At 43.2% G+C, this 7,955-nt stretch overlaps 1 pseudogene; it reads right to left on the bottom strand.

The window, feature by feature from the left end:
• Positions 1–6,617: 6,617 nt before the first annotated feature.
• On the bottom strand, positions 6,618–7,347 carry LOC118831114 (annotated as a pseudogene).
• Between the last annotated feature and the right edge of the window lie 608 nt (positions 7,348–7,955).

Genomic DNA, 7,955 nt, shown 5'->3' with positions numbered 1-7,955 from the left:
AGAAAGAATATAGTGTGGTTATTGTGCCTATTCCCGAATACATCATTGGAATAGACATATTGAAGGGTATGACCTTAAATTTACCCGAAGGGAAATACCAATTTGCTGTGAGGAAAATGGGCATTAATGCAGTCTTAGTGGGGAAAATCAAGATGGATCCAATCACTTTGCCCGAACCTTCTAAAATAATTACTTTGAGGCAATATCGTGTGCCAGGTGGGCAAGATGAAATTGCCAACACAATGTATGTTCTAGGATACATGGCTGATTAGATTATGTATCCTATAACAAGGGGTGGAGTGTGTTGGCAACCAAAAATGGGCTCCTTAGCACTTAGTCAACAAGTGCCCTTGACTAGTTTGGCTTTTTCCCCTGAACTGAATGCTGTTTGTATGTTGGACTGGAGTAAGCTTGTTGGCCCCTTCACCTTGCTTCCCTTGCTTAAGCTGATGGAAAGAACCTGTGCTTTCCCGGTCAACCCCTTCACCTTGCTTAAGCAGACTGAAAGAACCTGTGCTTTCCCCGGCGTACCTTACACCCCCTCAGAAGCTGGATGGTTAAAAGCAGCTCCCGTTGGAGCCAGAGGCTGCTATAGCCACAGCCACAGCCACAGCTGAAGCAGGAGCTGCCAGTGGCAGAGCTGACCTACGGGAGGAAGCTGAACAAGGACTTCAGGCCAGTGGGTAATCTTTTTACCATAGAGGGGGAAGCATGATTTTGCTTTACGCAATCATGCTTCTCTGTAGCCTCCTGGTTACTCTTTCAAGGCGTACTTATTGGGCCTGGAAGCTTTTGATCAATATATCAAAATGGGGTTGCTGGTTCATGGGTTGGTTACTGTGGAGCCTAAATATATGTTTTGATTCTTCTGCCTTCTACTTTGAGAGTTTCTTATATCCGGCGGTTCCGAACCTTTCAGACATGTTTATGATCCTATTTGAGATTATAAACTGTGCCCTCCTAATACAATTCCCAACATGTTCCAGAAAAAGAGTGACTCATTGAGGCTAGTGTGAGCTCTTCTCTCCACTTCCCAGTGTGGGAGCAAATGTTTGAGGGGCAATAAGGGGAATACAGGTGTGTTACCTGACCTCTGGGCCATGACTGCCTCAAAGTGTCATTAAAGGCTAACTTGAAATAATTGCCCTGTCTTCCTTCACCCTAGTCCTGTTGGGCCTAACACTCTAGAGTTACACGGAAAGAGTTTAATGACTTTTTCCAGAATTTTGGCTATGTTGAGGATGATGAAATCTGAGTGAAGACAGACAATCAAATCTCTGCTACATTAAGCTGTATCATTTAGCATCATGGCAAAAATAGGATTACAACTCTGCTAGATTTTATGATAGCGTAACAAAATTAGATTAAATAAACCTTTCATACTATATGCTTATACATTCCAAGTTTATCAGTTATTTAACTATGGATGGAAAAAATATAAATAGAATAAATAAAAAAAATCATAATAATTTTTCTAAATGGCCAAAAAAATGACTTAGAAACAATTCATATGGATGATGGTTCTCAGATTGCACAGTGCGCGGAAGATGATTGGTTCATTGGTTGGCAGTGGTTGTTCTTCGTAACCAAAGAGGACCAAAATGGCATCACTCAGGGGGTGGAGCCAAGATGGTGGCTGGTAAGCAGGGACTAGAGTGAGCTCCGTACCGAGTCCCTCCAAAAACCTATAAAAAATGGCTCTGAACCAATTCTAGAATGGCAGAACCCACAGCACAGCAGAGGGAGGCAGGGCTCCAGCCCAGGACAGCTTGGATGGTCTCTGGGTGAGGTCTATCCCACACAGAGCTGGGAGCTGGGAGCTGGGAATGGAGTGGAGCAGAGCCCAGCCTGAGTGGCGTGGAACAACCAAACTTGGAGTCGGGCGGATGGGGCCCCTAGTGCCCTGAATATGTGAGCTGCGGCAGTTACCAGACCCCCTCAACCCACAAACACCAAAGCCTGCAGAGAAGGTTAGTGGGAAAAGCTGCGGGAGTGGAAGGAGTTCGCGGTTCGGCTTCCAGCCCCAGGGGCAGCGGAGGTGGGGCAGCTACAGCTGTTGTTACTTCCGGCTTCAGGCCCACCTGGTGGGAGGAATTAAGTGGCGGATCAGAGCAGGAGTTCACAGCCTGCCGAAGATCTAAGCCCAGTCTGGGTTGGGGGTTGGGGAAGGAGCAGTGCTGGTGTGGCAGAGCTGGCACCTCCCCCCCAAACATGGAACATAGAACTCGTTAGTCTACAAGCAGTCATACCCCACTGAAAAACTCAAGGGTCAAGTTAGTTGGTTGGGAATATGGCCAGGCAGCGAAAATGCGCCCAGATTCAGTCTCAGACTTTGCATTCTTTCTTTGGTGACAAAGAAGACAACAAAGTCATAGAGCCTACAACAAAAGCCTCCAAGAAAAACATGAACTGGCCCCAGGCCATAGAAGAACTCAAAAAGGATTTGGAAAGGCAAGTTAGAGAAGTAGAGGAAAAATTGGGAAGAGAAATGAGAAGGATGCGAGAAAACCATGAAAAACAAGTCAATGACTTGCTAAAGGAGACCCAAAAAAATACTGAAAAATACACTGAAGAAAACAACACCTTAAAAAACAGACTAACTCAAATGGCAAAAGAGCTCCAAAAAGCCAATGAGGAGAAGAATGCCTTGAAAGGCAGAATTAGCCAAATGGAAAAGGAGGTCCAAAAGACCACTGAAGAAAATACGACTTTAAAAATTAGATTGGAGCAAGTGGAAGCTAGTGACTTTATGAGAAATCAGGATATTATAAAACAGAACCAAAGGAATGAAAAAATGGAAGACAATGTGAAATATCTCCTTGGAAAAACCACTGACCTGGAAAATAGATCCAGGAGAGATAACTTAAAAATTATTGGACTACCTGAAAGCCATGATCAAAAAAAGAGCCTAGATACCATCTTTCAAGAAATTATCAAGGAGAACTGCCCTGATATTCTAGAGCCACAGGGCAAAATAGAAATTGAAAGAATCCACAGATCGCCTCCTCAAATAGATCCCAAAAAGAAATCTCCTAGGAATATTGTCGCCAAATTCCAGAGTTCCCAGATCAAGGAGAAAATACTTCAAGCAGCCAGAAAGAAACAATTTGAGTATTGTGGAAACCAATCAGAATAACCCAAGATCTGGCAGCTTCTACATTAAGAGATCGAAGGGCTTGGAATGCGGTATTCCGGAGGTCAATGGAACTAGGATTAAAACCTAGAATCACCTACCCAGCAAAACTGAGTATCATGTTCCAAGGCAAAATATGGAGTTTCAATAAAATAGAGGACTTTCAAGCTTTCTCAGTGAAAAGACCAGAACTGAATAGAAAATTTGACTTTCAAACACAAGAATCAAGAGAAGCATGAAAAGGTAATCAAGAAACAGAAATTGCAAGGGACTTACTAAAATTGAACTGTTTTGTTTACATTCCTACATGGAAAGATGATGTGTATGATTCATGAGACCTCAGTATTAGGGTAGTTGAAGGGAATATGCACATATATATATATATATATATATATATATATATATATATATGTTTATGTATATATATAAGTGAATGTGTATGTATGTATATATCTATGTGTATATGTATGTATGTGTATGTATGTGTATATATATATATGTGTTTATATATATATATGTATGTATATATATATGTAAAAGAGAGAGAGCAGACACAGGGTGAGTTGAAGATGAAGGGAAGATATCTAAAAGAAATAGAAATTAAGGGATGAGAGAGCAACATACTGAGAGAGGGAGATAGGGAGAGATAGAATGGGGTGGATTATCTCGCATAAAGGTGGCAAGAGGAAGCAGTTCTGTGGAAGGAGGGGAGAGGGCAGGTGAGGGGGGAATGAGTGAATCTTGCTCTCATCAGATTTGGCCTGAGGGGGAATACCATACATACTCAGTTGGGTATCTTACCCCACAGGAAAGAAGAGGGAGGAAGATAAAAAAAAATAAAAGGGGGGGGATGATGGAGGGGAGGGCAGATGGGGGTGGAGGTAATCAAAACAAACACTTTGGAAAGGGGACAGGGTCAAGGGAGAAAATTCAATAAAGCGGGATAGGTTGGGAAGGAGCAAAATGTAGTTAGCCTTTCACAACATGAGTATTATGGAAGGGTTATACATAATGATACATGTGTGGCCTAGGTTGAATTGCTCGACTTCTTAGGGAGGGTGGGTGGGAAGGGAAGAGGGGAGAGAATTTAGAACTCAAAGTTTTAAAATCAGATGTTCAAAAAAAAAAGTTTTTGGCATGCAACTAAAAAATAAGATACATAGGCAATGGGGCGTAGACATTTATCTTGCCCTACAAGAAAGGAAGGGAAAAGGGGATGAGAGGGGAGGGGGGTGGTAGAGGGGAGGGCTGACTGGGGAACAGGGCAACCAGAATATATGCCATCTTGGAGTGGGGGGGAGGGTAGAAATGGGGAGAAAATTTGTAATTCAAACTGTTGTGAAAATCAATGCTGAAAACCAAATATGTTAAATAAATAAATAAATTTAAATTAAATTTTAAAAAATGGCATCACTGTGGAAGGGCCAACGTTCAGTGTATCTGACTGTGGCTGATCATATGAATAAGCACTTGGAATGCAGGTTGGGCACAAATAGTCCATGTGAACATTTGTACTAGAGATGTCTCTAAGTTTGCACATCTCCCATTTCTTTTGAGCTGCTTCAATTCTGCTTTGCTCACAGAGCACAGCGCCATCTTTGATGTGGGCACGTCATACTGGATGGGCCTGTGGCACTGTCTTCTATGTCTCACAATCCATTCCAAAATTCTTCAGAGAGACCTTGAGAGTGTCCTTGTATAACATCTTCTGACATCTGTGTGAGTGCTTGCTTTGTGTAAATTCTCCATAAAATATTCTTTTAGGCAAACATGTTTGGCATTTGAAGGTTGTGACCAGCACATCAGTGTTATGCTCTCTGCAGTAGAGTTTGAATGCTTGGCAATTTGGCTGGAGGAAGGAACTCGATGTCCAGGACCTTCTCTTGCCTTCAGAATCTTTCTAAGACAATCCAAATGGAATCATTCAGGTTCCTGGCATGGTGCTGGTAGACTGTCCAGGGTTTCACAGGCATACAACAATGAGGTCAGCGCAATGGCTCTTGTGACTACAGGTCTGGGAGGCAGCTTAATACCTCTCTTCTTCCACACTTTCCTTTGGAGCTTCCCAAACAATGAGCTAGCTCTGGCAATGCACGTGTCAACTTCACCATCTATGTGTACATCCCTGGAAAGTATGCTGCCAAGCTGAGTGAACTTATCCACAGCGTTTCAAGAAACCTCGGTTTTCTTGGTGTTATCAGGCCAAAATGAGCACAGATGGCAGAGAATCAATCCATACTCTGTTGCATCTCAGGCTCAGAGGTTTCAGAGTGCATTATCATCTGTAAACAAAGAGTTGTGCATCAGCTGTCCCTCCACTTTAGTTGGGGTTTGCAGCCTTTTCATGTTAGATAATTAGCCATCCCTGGCTGACCTTGATGCTGTTTCTGTCCTAATTGAAGGCGTCTGCCAACATCGCTGAAAACATCATGCTAAAGACCATGGGAGCAAACACATAGCCCTGCTTCATTCCATCAATGCCTGGGAAAGTTAAAATCATCCATTATCCAGAACCCATGTGAGCATGCCATTGTGAAATTGGTAGGGAATCCTGATGACCTTCTCTGAGCAACCAAATTTTGCCATGATCTTCCACAAGCCCTCATGACCGACAGAATCAAAGGCTTTGGTTAGATCAATGAACGTTAGGTACAGACCTCTGTTCCTCTCCTGGCATTTCTCCTGGACTTGTTGAGCAGCAAACAACATATTGAGTGTTCCTTGGTCCTTTCTGAAGCCACACTGGCTCTTGGGTACGTGACCATCTTTCAGGTGAAGGTTTAGCCTATTAAGGAAGACTCTAGCAATATTCTTGCTGGTAATGACTAAGAGAGCGATGTGACCCCCCTCCCCCGCATTGTCTTAGAACAACCTAGGTCTTTTTCCTTTATGGAGATGGACAGTGGAGGCATCTTTGAACTCCTGAAGGATAACCTCTTGCTAAGTAACCTGGGAGATTTTGGGCAGCTTTTGTATAAGAAGTAGCCCTCCTGCTTTGTAAATCTCTGCTAGAATGGAATTAGCATGAGTCACTTTTCCACATCAGAAGAGCCTAATGGAATTCAAGACCTCTTTTTCAGTTGGAAGTTTGGCTAGAGAGGTATTGGCTTCAACTTGAAGTATACGGTCAATGGCTTCAGAGTTGGTTGAGGATAGTCTGTTGAGAACACTGTAGAAATGATTAACCCATCTCTCCAGGATCATGTCCTCATCATTGATCAATGTAACTCCATCTGCATTGAGTAGTTGAAGTGCACCATAGGTCTTTGGCCCACAGATATCCTTCAGGGCATCATAAAACCTCTTTGAATTGTTACTCTCTGAATCAAAATGAATTTTGCCTGCCTTCTTACTAAGCCAAGAATCCTATATCTCTGTAAGCTTTGCTTGTACTTTACGTATTTTTGTTTGTTTTAAAAAAGATTTTATTAAAGATATTACAGAAGAGCTTTGGCCACACCATTTGAGGTGTCACAGAGTCCTGTTACACAATGGACACTAGCTGAGGCATAGCGGGTTGCTCTGCCTTCCTAGTCTTTTGCTCTGAGATGGGGGTGGTAGGAATAATCTCATGCTTGGGCTCTACGATTTTCACGTGGTCAGGCAGGGGCTTCCTGCAGCCAGTCTTGCCACTTGGGTCCCAGGGCAACATGATTTTGACTTTAATTCCCAATACACCCTCTCTGAGGAGGACATGACACACACCTGTGTCGAGGTAGTAGTTCGCCGGCTCTCCACTGTGGATCATCAGGGCATCCACAAACTTCATGGACTTGGCCCTCTGGCCTCTGAGCTTACCAGACACCACCACCTCACATCCCTTTGCTCCACTCTCCATAATGAAGTGGAGGACACCATAGCAGGCCCTAGGAACAGCAAGACCTCCAGAGAGTTTGTAATGCAGGAACTCAGCCTGGGCAATAGCACAGAGACCTCTGGTGGCCACCTTCTAAGCTTACAGCTCTACACTACCTTCAGGGAAACCAAACCTCTTCTGAACCACCACTGTCAGTTCACGAATCTAGGGGACCCTTCTCCCCAAGGACATTCTGAGTCCTGGTGGCCAAAATGATGATTTCTTTCCTGGTTGGAGTAACTCGAACCTCTACCCCAGAATAGCCATCCTCAGCCAGCTCCCTGGTGAGAAACTCATTCAGCTTGGCTTTGAAGATGCCATCAGCAACACATTTCCTCTTGGAGATCTGCACCACCATCTTGCACCAACAGAAAGCTGTGTTTTACATTTGATGGAGTTAAACACTACCTTATTAGAGAGAAGACACTGCTAGCAAACCCTGTGGAGTTCCTTTTTTTCTGTTTAGCAGCTTCTGAATTTCCCCATCATTTTTGCCAAACCAATCTTGATTTTTGTAAGTCTTCTAGTCCAGATGAGTAAATGCAGTGCTGTACACCATCTTTGAAAGCTGACCACTACTTTTCTGCTTCACTGTTGCCAACCATGTGTTGGCTTAGCTTTCCCTCCAAATTAGCAACACACTGTTTACAAATAGAAAACTTCTCTAATCTGTTCACATTAAGGCTTCTAGCAGTCATCTTGCCTTGGGGCTGCCACTTTGTTGAAAGGGAATGTTTAGCTTGGAGAGGATAAGTCTATGATCAGTCCAGCAGTCTGTCCCACACATCAGATTGCCTCACCTACGTCTGGCACATAGTAAGCACTATACATTTGTTAGCTATTATTATTACTATTATTATCAATTATGCTACATCAGTTTGAAGGAATTCTATAAGAAAAGTCGTATTATATGAAATTTAAACAGATACATGAACTTAACAACCAACCTAATGGGTTAGCCCATTG

This window comes from Trichosurus vulpecula, chromosome 9 (genome assembly GCF_011100635.1).
Source record: "Trichosurus vulpecula isolate mTriVul1 chromosome 9, mTriVul1.pri, whole genome shotgun sequence".
Taxonomy (NCBI): Eukaryota; Metazoa; Chordata; class Mammalia; order Diprotodontia; family Phalangeridae; genus Trichosurus; species Trichosurus vulpecula.
This window is presented reverse-complemented; position numbering and strand designations above follow the sequence as displayed.